Source organism: Oncorhynchus clarkii, unplaced genomic scaffold (assembly GCF_045791955.1).
Source record: "Oncorhynchus clarkii lewisi isolate Uvic-CL-2024 unplaced genomic scaffold, UVic_Ocla_1.0 unplaced_contig_6247_pilon_pilon, whole genome shotgun sequence".
Classification (NCBI taxonomy): Eukaryota; Metazoa; Chordata; class Actinopteri; order Salmoniformes; family Salmonidae; genus Oncorhynchus; species Oncorhynchus clarkii.
In genome coordinates this window covers 17809-39196 of record NW_027258221.1, presented here as the reverse complement: position 1 = coordinate 39196, position 21388 = coordinate 17809, and the positions used below count along the sequence as shown (strand labels likewise).

The window sequence follows — 21388 nt, the reverse complement described above, 5'->3', positions numbered from 1 at the left end:
ATCTTTATAGTTTCCTGTTCCTGGGAGGGACTTTATTCATACAAGGACACAGGTCCAAATTGGTTTGCAACACAGGATGATACTCCCATGAACAGGAGATTATAATAGGACAGTTTCACAAGGTTAGTCACATACTCAGTTATGTGGACACACAAACAATTAACATTTTCTATTACAGTCACATAATGATCCTCCCAGGAACAGGAGATTATATGATTTACTCTATATTCAAACTGACATACTCCATATTCAATTCATGTTTTCTAATAAAAACATACAAATATATATGTTTGAGTAGACTGTGTACAATTTAATTTCTTATAGTATAAACAAGTAAACATTCTCAGTCAACAACATAAGACAATGGGAGCAGTGTGTACGCTCTCTGATGAATTTTAAGTGTATGTGATGTGAATTACAAGTTTACACACTAGGATAAGTAATTATTCTCTCCTGTGTGGATTCTCATATGTTTTGTAAGTGACTGTGATGAGTAATATGTCTTCCCACAGTCTGAACATTTGTAAGGCTTCTCCCCTGTGTGCAGTCTCATGTGTTCCTTCAGGCTTCCTAAATGGGTAAAACACTTTCCACACTGGGCGCAAAGGTATGAATTCTCCCCTGTGTGTATTCTCATGAACTTTCAGGCTTCCTGACCGGCAAAAACTATTTTCACACTAGGCGCAATGGTATGGTATCTCCCCTGTGTGTATTCGCTCATGAGCTTTGAGAGTGTCTAACCGCTTAAAACTCTTTCCACACTGGGAGCACAGGTATGACTTCTCCCCTGTGTGTATTCTCATGAACTTTCAGGCTTCCTGACCGGCAAAAACTATTTTCACACTAGGCGCAATGGTATGGTATCTCCCCTCTGTGTATTCGCTCATGAGCTTTGAGATTGTCTAACCGCTTTAAACTCTTTCCACACTGGGCACAATGGTACAGCTTCTGCCTAATGTGTATTTGCTCATGGGTTTTGAGAGTGTCTAACCGCTTAAAACTCTTTCCACACTGGGCACAATGGTACAGCTTCTGCCTAATGTGTATTTGCTCATGGGTTTTGAGGGTGTCTAACCGCTTAAAACTCTTTCCACACTGGGAGCACGGGTGTGGCTTCGCTCCTGTGTGTATCCTCTCATGTCTTTTCATGCTAACTAAATGGTTAAAACTCTTCCCACAATGTGAGCAGTAGTAAGGCTTCTTCCTTGTGTGCAGTCTCATGTGTTCCTTCAGGCTTCCTGACTGGCTAAAACTCTTTCCACACTGGGCGCAAAGGTATGACTTCTCCCCTGTGTGTATTCGCTCATGAACTTTCAGGCTTCCTAACTTGCTAAAACTATTTCCACACTGGGCACAGTGGTACAGCTTCTGCCTAATGTGTATTTGCTCATGGGTTTTGAGAGTGTCTAACCGCTTAAAACTCTTTCCACACTGGGAGCACGGGTGTGGCTTCGCTCCTGTGTGTATCCTCTCATGTCTTTTCATGCTAACTAAATGGCTAAAACTCTTCCCACAATGTGAGCAGTAGTAAGGCTTCTTCCTTGTGTGCAGTCTCATGTGTTCCTTCAGGGTTCCTGACTGGCTAAAACTCTTTCCACACTGGGCGCAATTTTGTGTCTTCGGTTCTGTGTGTCCCCTCTCATGTCTGTTCAGGCTTCCTAACTTAGTAAAACTCTTTCCACAATGGCAGCAGAGGTGTCGTCTTGCTGGTTCGGACGTCTCTGGTTCCTCCAAGTTTGGTTTTCCTCCTGCCAAAGACAGTGTTTATTTAAAGAGAGAACAGAATTACATCTCTACATCATAAAACTGCCTTGCTATGAGGTTTAATCCAAATCAGATCTCTCAATAACCTGAAGCTAGTTTTCCAAAAATTTCATAATTTGGTAATTAATAGTAATTACTGATATGTTTACATTACATATTATTCTTTATGTTTTATAAGTCAGAACACAAAGAACTAGACAGTTCTAGATCACTCAAGACATAATTGGATTCTATGTTCTACAGTTCTGTGACACTGAAGACACAGACGTCACTGGATTCCAATCAGCAGGTGGTTCTAAATATATAACTTTCATAGCTGTATGATACAGAATGTGACCTACACACTTCCTTAAACATAAAATTAGTAAAGAAGTAATTCTGTGTGGAAGTCCAAAACTTGGAGACAGACACAAAGCTCATTAGTAACATCTCCCTGTTGTTGAAAGGGTTCGACACAATGGCTTTTTATTATTTAGACATTCACACATTTTTTACATTTTTGACTAATCATGTCATGATATTTTGTGTAAAGTTAAAAAAAAATGGTGTCACATATTTTGGATATATGTTCCTAAAAAATATAAACGCAACATGTAAAGTGTTGGTCCCATGTTTCATGACCTGAAATAACAGAATTCTTCCATACACACAACAGCTAATTTCTCTCAAATTCTGTGCACAAATTTGTTTACATTCCTGTTAGTGAACATTTCTCCTTTGCCAAGACAATCCATCCACTTGACAGTTGTGGCATATCAAGAAGCTGATTAAACAGCATGATCATTACACAGGTGCACCTTGTTCTGGGGACAATAAAATGCCACTCTAAAATGTGCAGTTTTGTCACACAACACAATGCCACAGATGTCTCAAGGGAGCGTGCAATTGGCATGCTGACTGCAGGAATATCCACTGGAGGAGTTATCAGATAATTGAATGTTCATTTCTCTACTAGAAGCCACCTCTAAAGTCATTTTAGAGAATTTGGCAGTACATCCAACTGGCCTCACAACCGCAGACCACGTTTAACAACACCAACCCAGGACCATCGTCTGAGACCAGCCACCAGGACAGATGATGAAACTGAGGAGTATTTCTCTCTGCAATAAAGCCACTTTGTGGGGAAAAACTAGCGATTACAGCCTAGATTCTTCTTGGGTATGATGAACACACCTGCATTTGCGGAGTTTCTCCCATTCTTCTCTGCAGATCCCCTCAGGCCCTGTCAGGTTGGATGGGGAGCGTCGCTACACAGGATAATCAATGGAAACATGATGAACAGCTCGGTTTCGAGTTTCATAGCAAAGCGTCTGAATACTAATACTGTAATAAGGTATTTCTGTTTTTAACACATTTCCAAAAATGTCTAGAATCCTGTTTTTGGGTATTGTGTGTAGATTAATGAGGAATAAAATAAAAATCAATATTAGATTCAGACTGTAATGTAAAAAAACACGGAAAAAGTCAAGGGTTCTGAATACTTTCCGAAGGCACCGTATATAGTGTATGTAATAATTTAGGCACGGTATATAGTGTATATAATAATATAGGCACGGTCTATAGTGTATATAATAATATAGGCACCGTATATAGTGTATATAATAATGTAGGCACGGTATATTGTGTATATAATAATATAGGCACGGTCTATAGTGTATATAATAATGTAGGCACCGTGTATATAATAATGAAGGCACCGTATATATTGTATATAATAATGTAGGCACCGTATATAGTGTATATAATAATGTAGGCACCGTATATAGTGTATATAATAATGTAGGTACCGTATATAGTGTATTTAATAATGTATATAGTGAATATAATAATGTATATAGTGTATATAAGAAGGTAGGCACTGTATATATTGTATATAATAATGTAGGCACCGTATAGAGAGAGGGAGAGCAGCTGTTTCAGTACAACACTACAGGGAGAGAGAGGGAGAGCAGCTGTTTCAGTACAGCACTACATGGAGAGAGAGGGAGAGCAGCTGTTTCAGTACAGCACTACAGGGAGAGAGAGGGAGAGCAGCTGTTTCAGTACAGCACTACAGGGAGAGAGAGGGAGAGCAGCTGTTTCAGTACAGCACTACAGGGAGAGAGAGGGGGAAAGTGGGAAATCTGAGGTTTGTAGTTTTTCAAGTCATTGCCTTTCGAATATAAAGTGTAAATTGGGTCATATTGCACTTCCCAAGGCTTCCACTAGCTGTCAACAGTCTTTAAAGGATTCTACTATGAAGGGAGAGCGAATAAGAGCTGTCTGACTAAGGGGTCTGGTAGAATGCCTTGAGCTAAGTCACACGCGCGTGGCCGTGAGCGAGCTGCATTCCTTTTCATTTCTAAAGACAAAGGAATTGTCCGGTTGAAACATTATTGAAGATTTATGATAAAAACATCCTAAAGATTGATTATATACATCGTTTGACATGTTTCTACGAACTGTAATAGAACTTCTTTGACTTTTCATCTGGACTTAGTGCCCGCGCCTTGTGAATTTCGATAGGTGAACTAAAACCGTTAACAAAAAGGAGGTATTTGGACATAAAGATTAACTTTATCGAACAAAACAAACATTTATTGTGGAACTGGGATTCCTGGGAGTGCATTCTGATGAAGATCATCAAAGGTAAGTTAATATTTATAACGCTATTTCTGACTGCACAACATGGCGGGTATCTGTATGGCTTGTTTTTGTGGCTTCGCGCTGTCCTCAGATTATTGCATGGTGTGCTTTTCCGTAAAGCTTTTTTAAAATCTGACCCAGTGCTTGCATTAAGGAGAAGTATATCTTTAATTCTATGCATAACACTTGTATCTTTTATCAAAGTTTCTGATGAGTATTTCTGTAAATTAATGTGACTCTGCAAATTTCGCTGGATGTTTTCGAGGCACAACATTACTGAACATAACTCTTCAATGTAAACTGAGATATTTGGATATAAATATGAACTTTATCGAACAAAACATACATGTATTGTGTAACATGAAGTCCTATGAGTGACATCTGATGAAGATCATCCAAGGTTAGTGATTAATTTTATCTCTATTTCTGCCTTTTGTGACTCCTCTCTTTGACTGGAAAATGGCCCTATGTTTTTTTGTGACTAGGTGCTGACCTAACATAATCGTATGGTGAGCTTTTGCTGTATAGCTTTTTTGAAATTGGATGGCTAGATTAACACGATGGCTAGATTAACAAGAGGTTAAGCTTTAATTTGGTGTATTGCACGCGTGAATGTATGAAAGTTAAATATTTCCCAAAAATATTTTTCCATTTCGCTCTCTGCCATTTCAGCGGATGTTGTCGAGGGGTTCCGCTAGTCTTAAGAAGTTTTAAACACTTCACAACTAAGCACGCTGAAAACGAACAAGAGTTCTGCAGAGTTGCACACACTGTCAAACTTCTGCACCAACCGATAGCACTTCCGGCTCTCTGTGGAGAGAGAACTCTGCTGGTTGTCCTGGTAACAGATACCAGTGGGCAGATCTATTGTATTTGTTCAAACTAAACTACAGCACTTACTTTGATGTGTGAAATCTAATCCGTTCTTCTCTGCTCCTCCTCTCACAGTTCCACTCAGCCCTGTTGTTTTCCTGCAGTCCACCAGCAGCCCAGACAACCTCTTCATACCCAGCAGTAAGGAGCTACCGGGATAGGCACAATACAGGGACTCAGGGAGGGAGGAAGGGCTAGCGTTGTCCTGGTAACCATAAAGAGGGGACACAAACACATACCATTATGGATGCTGATGTCACTGTTGACATAAAGTGCTTTACAGAAACCCAGCCCAGACCCAGAGAGAGCAAGCTGTATGCTAGACCAGACCAAGCTGTACCATCTGGTGTTCTGATCTGGAGAGACTCTTCTCTGCCTCGTCAGCATCAGGATGTTGTTGAGGCTCCGCAGAGGATCCACCATAGTCATGTCTCTCTCCTGTGTGAACTAGAACATTAAACAGGTGGTAAACTTATGATCTACTATTACAATCACAAAGGGTCTTACAAGAGGATTTGATATCTCTAAACAGGGCCTAAAATGCAAATGTTAAAGGGTTGTTCCACGAAATGGGTGCCTGTTGCATCCCTTTGATATTTAAGTAGAAATTATGCACCAATATTGAATTTTAAAAGTATGTTATATTAGATGAGGTGCACTTTAATATAGACCACATGGAGAATTATATGTAGGTACCGAATATAGTGTATATAATAATGTAGGCACCGTATATAGTGTATATAATAATGTAGGCACGGTATATAGTGTATATAATAATATAGGCACCGTATATAGTGTATATAATAATGTAGGTACAGTATATAGTGTATATAATAATGTAGGCACCGTATATAGTGTATATAATAATGTAGGCACAGTATATAGTGTATATAATAATGTAAGCACCGTGTATATAATAATGAAGGCACCGTATATAGTGCATTTAATAATGTAGGCACCATATATAGTGTATATAATAATGTAGGCACAGTATATAGTGTATATAATAATATAGGCACAGTATATAGTGTATATAATAATGTAGGCACAGTATATAGTGTATATAATAATGTAGGCACCGTATATAGTGTATATAATAATTTAGGCACTGTATATAGTGTATATTATAATGTAGGCAAGGTATATAGTGTATATAATAATGTAGGCACCGTATATAGTGTATTTAGTAATGTAGGCAGCGTATATAGTGTATATAATAATATAGGCATTGTATATAGCGTATATAATAATATAGGCACCGTATATAGCGTATATAATAATATAGGCACCGTATATAGTGTGGTGTGCTTTTTCCGTAAAGCTTTTTTGAAATCTGACACAGTGCTTGCATTAAGGAGAAGTATATATTTAATTCTATGCATAACACTTATATCTTTTATAAAATTTTATGATGAGTATTTCTGTAAATTGATTTGGATCTCTGCAAATTCGCCAGATGTTTTCGAGGCACAACATTACTGAACAAACGCTCCAATGTAAACTGAGATATTTGGATACTAATATGAACTTTATCCAACAAAACATACATGTATTGTGTAACATGAAGTCCTATGAGTGCCATCTGATGAAGATCATCAAAGGTTGGGGATTAATATTATCTCTAATTCTGCCTTTTGTGACTCCTCTCTTTGACTGGAAAATGTCTGTATGTTTTTTGTGACTAGGTGCTGACCTAACATAATCGTATGGTGAGCTTTCGCTGTATAGCATTTTTGAAATTGGACACGATGGCTAGATTAACAAGAGGTTAAGCTTTAATTTGGTGTATTGCACTCGTATGAAATTAAAATATTTCCCAAAAATATTTTTTCATTTCGCACTCTGCCATTTCAGCGGATGTTGTCGAGGGGTTCCGCTAGTCTTAAGACGTTTTAAACACTTCACAACTAAGCACGCTGAAAATGAACAAGAGTTCTGCAGAGTTGCACACACTGTCAAACTTCTGCGCCAACCGATAGCACTTCCGGCTCTTTGTGGAGAGAGAACTCTGCTGGTTGTCCTGGTAACAGATACCAGTGGGCAGATCTATTGTATTTGTTCAAACTAAACTACAGCACTTACTTTGATGTGTGAAATCTAATCCGTTCTTCTCTGCTCCTCCTCTCACAGTTCCACTCAGCCCTGTTGTTTTCCTGCAGTCCACCAGCAGCCCAGACAACCTCTTCATACCCAGCAGTAAGGAGCTACCGGGAGAGGCACAATACAGGAACTCAGGGAGGGAGGAAGGGCTAGCGTTGTCCTGGTAACCATAAAGAGGGGACACAAACACATACCATTATGGATGCTGATGTCACTGTTGACAAAGTGCTTTACAGAAACCCAGCCCAGACCCAGAGAGAGCAAGCTGTGTTCTAGACCAGACCAAGCTGTACCATCTGGTGTTCTGATCTGGAGAGACTCTTCTCTGCCTCGTCAGCATCAGGATGTTGTTCAGGCTCCCCAGAGGATCCACAATAGTCATGTCTCTCTCCTGTGTGAATGAGGACATCAAACAGATGGTAAACTTATGATCTACTATTACAATAACATAGAGTCTTACCAGAGGCATTAATATCTCTAAACAGGGCCTAAAATGCAAATGTTAAAGGGTTGTTCCATGAAATGGGTGCCTGTTGCGTCCCTTTGTTATTTTAAGTAGAAATGATGCACCAATATTGAATTTTAAAAGCCTGTTATATTAGATGAGGTGCACTTTAATATAGACCACATGGAGAATTAAATGTAGGCACCGTATATAGTGTATATAATAATGAAGTTACCGTATATAGTGTATATAATAATGTAGGCACCGTATATAGTGTATATAATAATGTAGGCACCGTATATAGTGTATATAATAATGTAGGCACCGTATATAGTGTATATAATAATGTAGGCACCGTATATAGTGTATATAATAATATAGGCACCGTATATAGTTTATATAATAATGTAGGTACAGTATATAGTGTATATAATAATTTAGGCACCGTATATAGTGTATATAATAATGTAGGCACCGTATATAGTGTATATAATAATATAGGCACCGTATATAGTGTATATAATAATGTAGGTACAGTATATAGTGTATATAATAATGTAGGCACCGTATATAGTGTATATAATAATATAGGCACCGTATATAGTGTATATAATAATGTAGGTACAGTATATAGTGTATATAATAATTTAGGCACCGTATATAGTGTATATAATAATGTAGGCACCGTATATAGTGTATATAATAATGTAGGCACCGTATATAGTGTATATAATAATGTAGGCACAGTATATAGTGTATATAATAATTTAGGCACCATATATAGTGTATATAATAATGTAGGCACAGTATATAGTGTATATAATAATGTAGGCACCGTGTATATAATAATGAAGGCACCGTATATAGTGCATTTAATAATGTAGGCACCATATATAGTGTATATAATAATGTAGGCACGGTATATAGTGTATATAATAATATAGGCACAGTATATAGTGTATATAATAATGTAGGCACAGTATATAGTGTATATAATAATGTAGGCACCGTATATAGTGTATATAATAATTTAGGCACTGTATATAGTGTATATTATAATGTAGGCAAGGTATATAGTGTATATAATAATGTAGGCACCGTATATAGCGTATATAATAATATAGGCACCGTATATAGCGTATATAATAATATAGGCACCGTATATAGTGTGGTGTGCTTTTTCCGTAAAGCTTTTTTGAAATCTGACACAGTGCTTGCATTAAGGAGAAGTATATATTTAATTCTATGCATAACACTTATATATTTTATCAAATTTTATGATGAGTATTTCTGTAAATTGATTTGGCTCTCTGCAAATTCGCCAGATGTTTTCGAGGCATAACATTACTAAACATAACTCTCCAATGTAAACTGAGATATTTGGATATAAATATGAACTTTATCGAACAAAACATACACAATACATGTAACATGAAGTCCTATGAGTGCCATCTGATGAAGATCATCAAAGGTTGGGGATTAATATTCTCTCTAATTCTGCCTTTTGTGACTCCTCTCTTTGACTGGAAAATGTTTATATGTTTTTTGTGACTAGGTGCTGACCTAACATAATCGTATGGTGAGCTTTCGCTGTATAGCATTTTTGAAATTGGACACGATGGCTAGATTAACAAGAGGTTAAGCTTTAATTTGGTGTATTGCACTCGTATGAAATTAAAATATTTCCCCAAAATATTTTTTCATTTCGCACTCTGCCATTTCAGCGGATGTTGTCGAGGGGTTCCGCTAGTCTTAAGAAGTTTTAAACACTTCACAACTAAGCACGCTGAAAACGAACAAGAGTTCTGCAGAGTTGCACACACTGTCAAACTTCTGCGCCAACCGATAGCACTTCCGGCTCTTTGTGGAGAGAGAACTCTGCTGGTTGTCCTGGTAACAGATACCAGTGGGCAGATCTATTGTATTTGTTCAAACTGAACTACAGCACTTACTTTGATGTGTGAAATCTAATCTGTTCTTCTCTGCTCCTCCTCTCACAGTTCCACTCAGCCCTGTTGTTTTCCTGCAGTCCACCAGCAGCACAGACAACCTCTTCCTACCCAGCAGTAAGGAGCTACCGGGAGAGGCACAATACAGGGACTCAGGGAGGGAGGAAGGGCTAGCGTTGTCCTGGTAACCATAAAGAGGGGACAAAGACACATATCATTATGGATGCTGATATCACTGTTGTCATAAAGTGCTTTACAGAAACCCAGCCCAGACCCAGAGAGAGCAAGCTGTATGCTAGACCAGACCAAGCTGTACCATCTGGTGTTCTGATCTGGAGAGACTCTTCTCTGTCTCGTCAGCATCAGGATATTGTTCAGGCTCCCCAGAGGATCCACAATAGTCATGTCTCTCTCCTGTGTGAACTAGAACATCAAACAGGTGGTAAACTTATGATCTACTATTACAATCACAAAGGGTCTTAGACGAGGCATTGATATCTCTAAACAGGGCCTAAAATGCAAATGTTAAAGGGTTGTTCCACTAAATGGCCTGTTGCATCCCTTTGATATTTAAGTAGAAATTATGCACCAATATTGAATTTTAAAAGCCTGTTATATTAGATGAGGGGAACTTTAATATAGACCACATGGAGAATTATATGTAGGCACCGTATATAGTGTATATAATAATGTAGGCACCGTATATAGTGTATATAATAATGTAGGCACCGTATAGTGTATATAATAATGTAGGCACCGTATATAGTGTATATAATAATGTAGGCACCGTATAGTGTATATAATAATGTAGGCACCGTATATAGTGTATATAATAATGTAGGCACCGTATATAGTGTATATAATAATAATAATAGAGGCTCCCCAGAGGATCCACGATAGTGGATGGTAAACTTATGATCATCTATTGCAATCATAGAGTCTTACAAGAGGCATGCATATGTCTAAAATGGCCACTTTCATCATGATTTCCTAAAATATTGTTTGTGATGCAAATGTAAAAGGGGTCGTTCCACAAAATGGGTGGCTTTTGCATCCCTTTGTTATTTTAAGTAGAAAATATGCACCAATATAGAATTTTAAAAACCTGTTATATTAGATGAGGGGAACTTTAATACAGACCACATGGAGAATTCAATACATCTAATTGAAAAGTCCCTAAAATATATGAACCAATGGCAGATTGACCCTTTAACAATTCCTACAGTACTGAACAACATATTCAAGTGTATAACTTCAGTAGAATGCCCCTTAAAAACCACACATTAGTTCAACAACGGCATAGTTTGTGTCCCTGTTAAAGACAGTACTCACTGGTGTTAATCTGATCTTCTGTCTCCTCCTCTTTCACTCCCAAAATGTCTTCCTCCTTCAACTTTATTGAGACAGCATCCTCTTCCTCTCTAAAAGGTTCTTTCTCTTCTTTCACTATAACAGCCTCCTCTTCCTCCTTTTTCATTCTGGAAGGTTCTTCCTCTCCTTTCACAGTCATATCCTCCTCTTCTTCTTCTTCTTTCACGACAATGTTCATCGCCAGAGATTCTTTCTCCGTACAGCAGACCTCTTCTTCTTTAGCAGGGGAGTAGTTTAGTGAACTCGTGGTCAGTGATGTTAGCCTGCTAGCATTAGCGACTAGCCTAGTGCTAGGCTCAGCAACAATCTTTAACAAGTTTGCAAATTGAACATGCAAATTAGGTTCAAGTTAACCAGTTAATACGTCAACTGAACTGCATTTACAACACTGAGATTACATAATGTACATTAACATGGTCTAAAGCGTCAATCTTCCAGTTTTAGGTTGGCTACTAAGCTACCGAGGTGGTTGAAAGAGTTGGCGCCTTGTTGTTCCTGAAGAAGCGTCCGGCCAGTCCATTATACGTCACGCAAGAATCATCACCCGAAAGACGCCCATCGCCATCTGCTGACTGGAGTGAGTAACGCAGTTTAGAAACAATAGTTACGACACTTTTTGTGTTGGAAAGAACGTCATAATTTAACAATAAGCTGATATATCTTCTCTTACGTCTTACAAATAATAAGTTCCTGTTTACAGACGTAGAAGCTTAATATGAATATGTAGATAATGAATAAATACTTATGTGCCGCCATCCTGTCAGAAGGTAACAGACTGTTTTATTACAGTGGTACCGATGGATTTTCATTGTGTTCCATGGTGTTTATCGCCCCCTAGTGGAGGTTCCTGGTACTTAGAAAGACTGTACGGAAACAGTAAGTAGAGAATTCGTTCTGCGCGCATAGAAGCAGCGCTACGGTTCAGTCTTTCAGTGCAGTTATTTCTTGTCACGCTTCATCCTCGGAAAATATTTGTTTGTAAGTTCGATTCAAGCATGTTGCTAGTGATGATAATCTTGTTATTGATAGAATTGCTTACTTATCAATGTTAGTTGGTTGTATTTAGTCACACAAATTACCTTGCCAATCATGTATGCCGTCAGCTGTATTCCTTTGCTCATGTAAACGAATTGTAAAACATACAATACTGAAGTTTTGTTACTGTTTCTAGTGTAATATGCTTTGTTATTTTACAGAGGTGGTTGTACATTATTAGAGTAATTAAAGGAATTAGCCAATTACCATATGAGTAACAATATAGAACTACTCAGACATTCCAAATATCACTTGATTATCAGAAGGGTGTATTATGACGTCAGAACTACTTGCCTTGCTGGACACAATATGGCAAATGCATCACATGCAAATAGCACTTGATTAACTGTAGTGCTATACACTGAGTCTACAAAACATTAAGAACACCTGCTCCTTCCATGACTTAGACTGACCAGGTGAATCCAGGCTAAAGGTATGATCCCTTACTGATGTCACTAGTTAAATCCACTTCAATCAGTGTAGATGAAGGGGGCAGGTTAAATAAGGAATTTTAAGCCTTGAGACAATTGAGGCATAGATTGTGTGTGTGTGCCATTCAGAGGGTGAATTGGGAAGACAAAATATTGAAGTGTCTTTGAACGGGGTATGGTATTAGGTGCCAGGTGCACCGGTTTGCATCAAGAACTGCAACGCTACAGTTTCCCATGTGTACCAAGACTGGTCCACCACCAAAACAGTAGAGGTCAATGTGGTTTAAGATGAGGGAGGATGATTCTTTTAGCATAGCATCGCTCTGTTTGAGTACGCTAAACTTGCTAGCTAAGTAAGTGAAACTGAAAGTGGAAAATAAATGACCAAAACTCTCTTGCTTCTCCTAATTTGTTCAAAACTGTTAAACTATTGTCTTTTTCTCTCTTTGAGTCAACTACTCACCACATTTTATGCACTGCAGTGCTACCTAGCTGTAGCTCATACTAGATTCATTCTCTGATCCTTTCATTGGGTGGACAACATGTCAGTTCATGCTGCAAGAGCTCTGATAGGTTGGAGGACGTCCTCCAGAAGTTGTCATAATTACTGTGTAAGTCTATGGAAGGGCTTGAGAACCATGAGCCTCCTAGGTTTTGTATTTAAGTCAATGTACCTAGAGGAGGATGCAAAATACTATGTTTTAATCAATTATTTGGTGATGTGATTATATTTAGTATAGTTTTATCTAAAAAGGATTAAATGTTTTAAATGTTTTACCATTTTTATTTTTCTGAAAATAACTGAGGACGATGGTTCTCCCCTTCCTCCTCTGAGGAGCCTCCACTGCACCCAAAGGACATTCAGCCAATTTGACACAATTGTGGGAAGCACTGGAGTCAACATGGGCCAGCATTCCTGTGGAACGCTTGTCGACACCTTGCAGAGACCATGCCCTGACTAATTGAGGCTGTTCTGGGGGGAAAAGGGGAGTGTCCAACTCCATATTAGGAAGTTGTTCCAAATGTTTGGTAGAATCAGTGGATATATCTGTCATTTAGCAGACACTTTTATCCAAAGGGTTTTGCAGTCATGTGTGAAAATGAGATGGAAACCCATTTAACTTGTATTTTTCATTCGGTACATGGGAATGCACTACGTAATCATGCAAAGCCTTTTATCGCAATAAGTTTGTTTGATAGAAACATTTCTGGTGGGAAAAGGCATATATTGTTTTATGCAGATTTGAGAATATTCACATCAAAATCTGTAGCAAATTAATCCAAATCAGATCCCTCAATAACCTGAGGTCAATTTTCAAACATTTCATCATTTAAAACAATCTTGGTGTGATTTTAAAACAAATGTTGTAGAGCTTCCTGGTGATATGTTAACATGAATTATTCATTCAGTTTTACAAGTCAGAAAACAAAAAACTAGACAGTCGCTGGATTCCTATCAGCAGGTGGTTGTAAATATATAACCTTCATCGCTGTATGATACAGAATGTGACCTACACACTTCCTTAAACATAAAATAACTAAAGAAGTAATTCTGTGTGGAAGTCCAAAACTAGTTTTTACGTCGCAGATACAAAGCACATCAGTAACATCTCCCCGTTGTCTCAAGGGTTCGACACAATGTTGACTTAGATGTTCACATTTTTTACATTTTGGCCAATCACTAATGTCATGATATTTTGGGTAAAATTTAAAAAAAAGCGAAATATTTGGGGCAGACATTTTTTAAATTATTATATTTATATTTTTCACCCCCTTTTTCTCCCCAATTTTTTGTCAATTGGAAGTTAGTCTTATCTCATCTCACTGCTGCAACTCCCGTACGGACTCGGGAGAGGCGAACGTCAAAAGCCATGCGTCATCTCTCTCTCTCCCTTCTCCTAATTTGTTCAAAACTGTTCAACTATTGTATTTTTCTCTCTTTTAGTCAACTACTCACCACATGTGCCCTCCTAGGCCCACCCATGGCTGCACCGTGCCCAGTCATGTGAAGTCCATAGATCAGGGCCTAATACATTTGACATTGACTGATTTCCATATATGTACTGTGAATCGTTGAAATTGTTGCATGTTGCGTTTATATTTTTGTTCAGTACATATATATAATAATATGTAGCCATATTATAAAGTAAATATGAATTCTCTATGACATATTTGTTACGTTTTATCAGACTTTTATGATATGATCTATTAAAGTGAAGAATGGCGCTGAAGGAGATGGCTGACGATCCCGTAACCAACGAAGGTGGATATTGATCCAACACCTGCCGTTTATTCAAACCAGCCCACTGGGAACAGGCGTCAGTTCAACATCTAGTTTCTATTTACATTTCTTTTGAGTCGTCAACTAAAGTGAATTCAACATGAAATCAACACAACATGTAGTAGACTTTGTACCATTTAATTTCACATGGTATAAACAAGTAAACACATTCTCAGTCAACAATATAAGACAACGGACAATGTGATGTGATGCCCACACTGGGCGCAAAGGTATGACTTCTCACCTGTATGTATTCGCTCATGAACTTTCAGGCTTCCTGACTGGCTAAAACTATTTCCACACTGGGCACAATGGTATGGCTTCTCCCCTGTGTGTATTTGCTCATGGGTTTTGAGAGTGTCTAACCGCTTAAAATTCTTTCCACACTGGGAGCAATAGAAAGGCCTCTCCCGTGTGTGTGTTCGCTCATGAGCTTTCAGATTTCCTAAGTGGCTAAAACTCTTTCCACACTGGGCGCAATTTTGTGGCTTCGGTTCTGTGTGTCCCCTCTCATGTCTTTTCAGGCTTCCTAACTTGGTAAAACTCTTTCCAATCTGGGAGCAGAGGTGTCGTCTTGCTGTTTTGGACGTCTCTGGTTCCTCCAAGTTTGGTTTTCCTCCTGCCAAAGACAGTGTTTATTTAAAGAGAGACGTGAATGAAATCTCCACACGATAAAACTGCCTTATTATGAGGTTAAATCTATATCAGATCCCTCAATAACCCGAGGCCAGTTTCCAAACATTTCATAATTTAAAACAAATGATGTTGTAGAGCTTCCTGGTAACTACTGATATGTTTACATAACTTATTATTATTTCTGTTTTACAAGTCAGAAAACAAAAAACTAGACAGTTCTAGGACACTGAAGACACAGACGTCGCTGGATTCCTATCAGCAGGTGGTTCTAAAGATATAACTTTCATAGCTGTACGATACAGAATGTGACCTACACACTTCCTTAAACATAAAATAACTAAAGAAGTCATTCTGTGTGGAAGTCCAAAACTTGGAGACAGACACAAAGCTCATTAGTAACATCTCCCTGTTGTTGAAAGGGTTCGAAAACAATGGCTTTTTATTATTTAGGACACACATTTTTTACATTTTGACTAATCATGTCATGATATTTTGTGTAAAATAAAACAATTGTGTCACATATTTTGGATAGATGTTCCTAAAAAATATAAACGCAACATGTAAAGTGTTGGTCCCATGTTTCATGACCTGAAATAACAGAATTCTTCCATACACACAACAGCTAATTTCTCTCAAATTCTGTGCACAAATTTGTCTACATCCCTGTTAGTGAACATTTCTCCTTTGCCAAGACAATCCATCCACTTGACAGTTGTGGCATATCAAGAAGCTGATTAAACAGCATGATCATTACACAGGTGCACCTTGTTCTGGGGACAATAAAATGCCACTCTAAAATGTGCAGTTTTATCACACAACACAATGCCACAGATGTCTCAAGGGAGCGTGCAATTGGCATGCTGACTGCAGGAATATCCACTGGAGGAGTTATCAGATAATTGAATGTTCATTTCTCTACTAGAAGCCACCTCTAAAGTCATTTTAGAGAATTTGGCAGTACATCCAACTGGCCTCACAACCGCAGACCACGTTTAACAACACCAACCCAGGACCATCGTCTGAGACCAGCCACCAGGACAGATGATGAAACTGAGGAGTATTTCTCTCTGCAATAAAGCCACTTTGTGGGGAAAAACTAGCGATTACAGCCTAGATTCTTCTTGGGTATGATGAACACACCTGCATTTGCGGAGTTTCTCCCATTCTTCTCTGCAGATCCCCTCAGGCCCTGTCAGGTTGGATGGGGAGCGTCGCTACACAGGATAATCAATGGAAACATGATGAACAGCTCGGTTTTGAGTTTCATAGCAAAGCGTCTGAATACTAATACTGTAATAAGGTATTTCTGTTTTTAACATATTTCCAAAAATGTCTAGAATCCTGTTTTTGGGTATTGTGTGTAGATTAATGAGGAATAAAATAAAAATCAATATTAGATTCAGACTGTAATGTAAAAAAACACGGAAAAAGTCAAGGGTTCTGAATACTTTCCGAAGGCACCGTATATAGTGTATGTAATAATTTAGGCACGGTATATAGTGTATATAATAATATAGGCACGGTCTATAGTGTATATAATAATATAGGCACCGTATATAGTGTATATAATAATGTAGGCACGGTATATTGTGTATATAATAATATAGGCACGGTCTATAGTGTATATAATAATGTAGGCACCGTGTATATAATAATGAAGGCACCGTATATATTGTATATAATAATGTAGGCACCGTATATAGTGTATATAATAATGTAGGCACCGTATATAGTGTATATAATAATGTAGGTACCGTATATAGTGTATTTAATAATGTATATAGTGAATATAATAATGTATATAGTGTATATAAGAAGGTAGGTACTGTATATATTGTATATAATAATGTAGGCACCGTATATAGTGTATATAATAATGTAGGCACCGTATATAGTGTATATAATAATGTAGGTACCGTATATAGTGCATTTAATGATGTATATAGTGAATATAATAATGTATATAGTGTATATAATAATGTATATAGTGTATATAATAATGTATAAAGCCATGTTATGAAGTATGGCTTGTTCATTCACGTGTCATGACTTCATTATGACATGTATTTTTTTATTTTATCTTTATTTAACTAGGCAAGCCAGTTAAGAACAAATTCAAATTTTCAATGACGTCCTAGGAACAGTTGGTTAACTACCTGTTCAGGGGAGGAATGACAGATTTGTCGGGGATTTGAACTTGCAACCTTCCGGTTACTAGTCCAACGCTCGAACCACTAGGCTACCCTACCGCCCCACAAATAACAAATTAACTGGCAAAGCAGCAGTGCGAGGCCTGCATCCAGCAACGTCACGAGTCACGTTTTGCAGCTGTTTCAGTACAGCCCTACAGGGAGAGAGAGGGAGAGCAGCTGTTTCAGTACAGCACTACAGGGAGAGAGAGGGAGAGCAGCTGTTTCAGTACAGCACTACCGGGAGAGAGTGGGAGAGCAGCTGTTTCAGTACAGCACTACAGGGAGAGAGAGGGAGAGCAGCTGTTTCAGTACAGCACTACAGGGAGAGAGAGGGAGAGAGCAGCTGTTTCAGTACAGCACTACAGGGAGAGAGAGGGGGAGAGCAGCTGTTTCAGTACAGCACTACAGGGAGAGAGAGGGAGAGCAGCTGTTTCAGTACAGCACTACAGGGAGAGAGAGGGAGAGCAGCTGTTTCAGTACAGCACTACAGGGAGAGAGAGGGGGAGAGCAGCTGTTTCAGTACAGCATTACAGGGAGAGAGAGGGAGAGCAGCTGTTTCAGTACAGCACTACAGGGAGAGAGAGGGAGAGCAGCTGTTTCAGTACAGCAATACAGGGAGAGAGGGGGAGCAGCTGTTTCAGTACAGCACTACAGGGAGAGAGAGGGAGAGCAGCTGTTTCAGTACAGCACTACAGGGAGAGAGAGGGAGAGCAGCTGTTTCAGTACAACACTACATGGAGAGAGAGGGAGAGCAGCTGTTTCAGTACAACACTACATGGAGAGAGAGGGAGATCAGCTGTTTCAGTACAACACTACATGGAGAGAGAGGGAGAGCAGCTGTTTCAGTACAACACTACATGGAGAGAGAGGGAGAGCAGCTGTTTCAGTACAACACTACATGGAGAGAGAGGGAGAGCAGCTGTTTCACTACAGCACTACAGGGAGAGAGAGAGGGGGAGCAGCTGTTTCAGTACAACACTACAGGGAGAGAGAGGGAGAGCAGCTGTTTCAGTACAGCACTACAGGGAGAGAGAGAGGGGGAGCAGCTGTTTCACTACAACACTACATGGAGTGAGAGGGAGAGCAGCTGTTTCAGTACAACACTACATGGAGAGAGAGGGAGAGCAGCTGTTTCAGTACAACACTACAGGGAGAGAGAGAGGGGGAGCAGCTGTTTCAGTACAACACTACATGGAGAGAGAGGGAGAGCAGCTGTTTCAGTACAACACTACATGGAGAGAGAGGGAGAGCAGCTGTTTCAGTACAACACTACATGGAGAGAGAGAGGGGGAGAGCAGCTGTTTCAGTACAGCACTACAGGGAGAGAGAGGGAGAGCAGCTGTTTCAGTACAACACTACAGGGAGAGAGAGGGAGAGCAGCTGTTTCAGTACAGCACTACAGGGAGAGAGAGGGAGAGCAGCTGTTTCAGTACAACACTACATGGAGAGAGAGGGAGAGCAGCTGTTTCAGTACAACACTACAGGGAGAGAGAGGGAGAGCAGCTGTTTCAGTACAGCACTACATGGAGAGAGAGGGAGAGCAGCTGTTTCAGTACAGCACTACAGGGAGAGAGAGGGAGAGCAGCTGTTTCAGTACAGCACTACAGGGAGAGAGAGGGAGAGCAGCTGTTTCAGTACAGCACTACAGGGAGAGAGAGGGGGAAAGTGGGAAATCTGAGGTTTGTAGTTTTTCAAGTCATTGCCTTTCGAATATAAAGTGTAAATTGGGTCATATTGCACTTCCCAAGGCTTCCACTAGCTGTCAACAGTCTTTAAAGGATTCTACTATGAAGGGAGAGCGAATAAGAGCTGTCTGACTAAGGGGTCTGGTAGAATGCCTTGAGCTAAGTCACACGCGCGTGGCCGTGAGCGAGCTGCATTCCTTTTCATTTCTAAAGACAAAGGAATTGTCCGGTTGAAACATTATTGAAGATTTATGATAAAAACATCCTAAAGATTGATTATATACATCGTTTGACATGTTTCTACGAACTGTAATAGAACTTCTTTGACTTTTCATCTGGACTTAGTGCCCGCGCCTTGTGAATTTCGATAGGTGAACTAAAACCGTTAACAAAAAGGAGGTATTTGGACATAAAGATTAACTTTATCGAACAAAACAAACATTTATTGTGGAACTGGGATTCCTGGGAGTGCATTCTGATGAAGATCATCAAAGGTAAGTTAATATTTATAACGCTATTTCTGACTGCACAACATGGCGGGTATCTGTATGGCTTGTTTTTGTGGCTTCGCGCTGTCCTCAGATTATTGCATGGTGTGCTTTTCCGTAAAGCTTTTTTAAAATCTGACCCAGTGCTTGCATTAAGGAGAAGTATATCTTTAATTCTATGCATAACACTTGTATCTTTTATCAAAGTTTCTGATGAGTATTTCTGTAAATTAATGTGACTCTGCAAATTTCGCTGGATGTTTTCGAGGCACAACATTACTGAACATAACTCTTCAATGTAAACTGAGATATTTGGATATAAATATGAACTTTATCGAACAAAACATACATGTATTGTGTAACATGAAGTCCTATGAGTGACATCTGATGAAGATCATCCAAGGTTAGTGATTAATTTTATCTCTATTTCTGCCTTTTGTGACTCCTCTCTTTGACTGGAAAATGGCCCTATGTTTTTTTGTGACTAGGTGCTGACCTAACATAATCGTATGGTGAGCTTTTGCTGTATAGCTTTTTTGAAATTGGACACGATGGCTAGATTAACAAGAGGTTAAGCTTTAATTTGGTGTATTGCACGCGTGAATGTATGAAAGTTAAATATTTCCCAAAAATATTTTTCCATTTCGCTCTCTGCCATTTCAGCGGATGTTGTCGAGGGGTTCCGCTAGTCTTAAGAAGTTTTAAACACTTCACAACTAAGCACGCTGAAAACGAACAAGAGTTCTGCAGAGTTGCACACACTGTCAAACTTCTGCACCAACCGATAGCACTTCCGGCTCTCTGTGGAGAGAGAACTCTGCTGGTTGTCCTGGTAACAGATACCAGTGGGCAGATCTATTGTATTTGTTCAAACTAAACTACAGCACTTACTTTGATGTGTGAAATCTAATCCGTTCTTCTCTGCTCCTCCTCTCACAGTTCCACTCAGCCCTGTTGTTTTCCTGCAGTCCACCAGCAGCCCAGACAACCTCTTCATACCCAGCAGTAAGGAGCTACCGGGATAGGCACAATACAGGGACTCAGGGAGGGAGGAAGGGCTAGCGTTGTCCTGGTAACCATAAAGAGGGGACACAAACACATACCATTATGGATGCTGATGTCACTGTTGACATAAAGTGCTTTACAGAAACCCAGCCCAGACCCAGAGAGAGCAAGCTGTATGCTAGACCAGACCAAGCTGTACCATCTGGTGTTCTGATCTGGAGAGACTCTTCTCTGCCTCGTCAGCATCAGGATGTTGTTGAGGCTCCGCAGAGGATCCACCATAGTCATGTCTCTCTCCTGTGTGAACTAGAACATTAAACAGGTGGTAAACTTATGATCTACTATTACAATCACAAAGGGTCTTACAAGAGGATTTGATATCTCTAAACAGGGCCTAAAATGCAAATGTTAAAGGGTTGTTCCACGAAATGGGTGCCTGTTGCATCCCTTTGATATTTAAGTAGAAATTATGCACCAATATTGAATTTTAAAAGTATGTTATATTAGA

At 39.2% G+C, this 21388-nt stretch overlaps 1 long non-coding RNA gene and 1 pseudogene across 1 annotated transcript; both read right to left on the bottom strand.

The window, feature by feature from the left end:
* Positions 1–203: 203 nt before the first annotated feature.
* LOC139396195 (zinc finger protein 260-like) lies at positions 204–11605 on the bottom strand (annotated as a pseudogene).
* Positions 11606–15417: 3812 nt separating this feature from the next.
* LOC139396197 (uncharacterized) lies at positions 15418–20887 on the bottom strand. Its single transcript, XR_011630744.1, has 3 exons — positions 20767–20887; positions 16651–16724; positions 15418–15493 (listed from the first exon to the last, which is right to left on the bottom strand). It is a non-coding gene; the product is annotated as an uncharacterized lncRNA (long non-coding RNA).
* Positions 20888–21388: the final 501 nt, after the last annotated feature.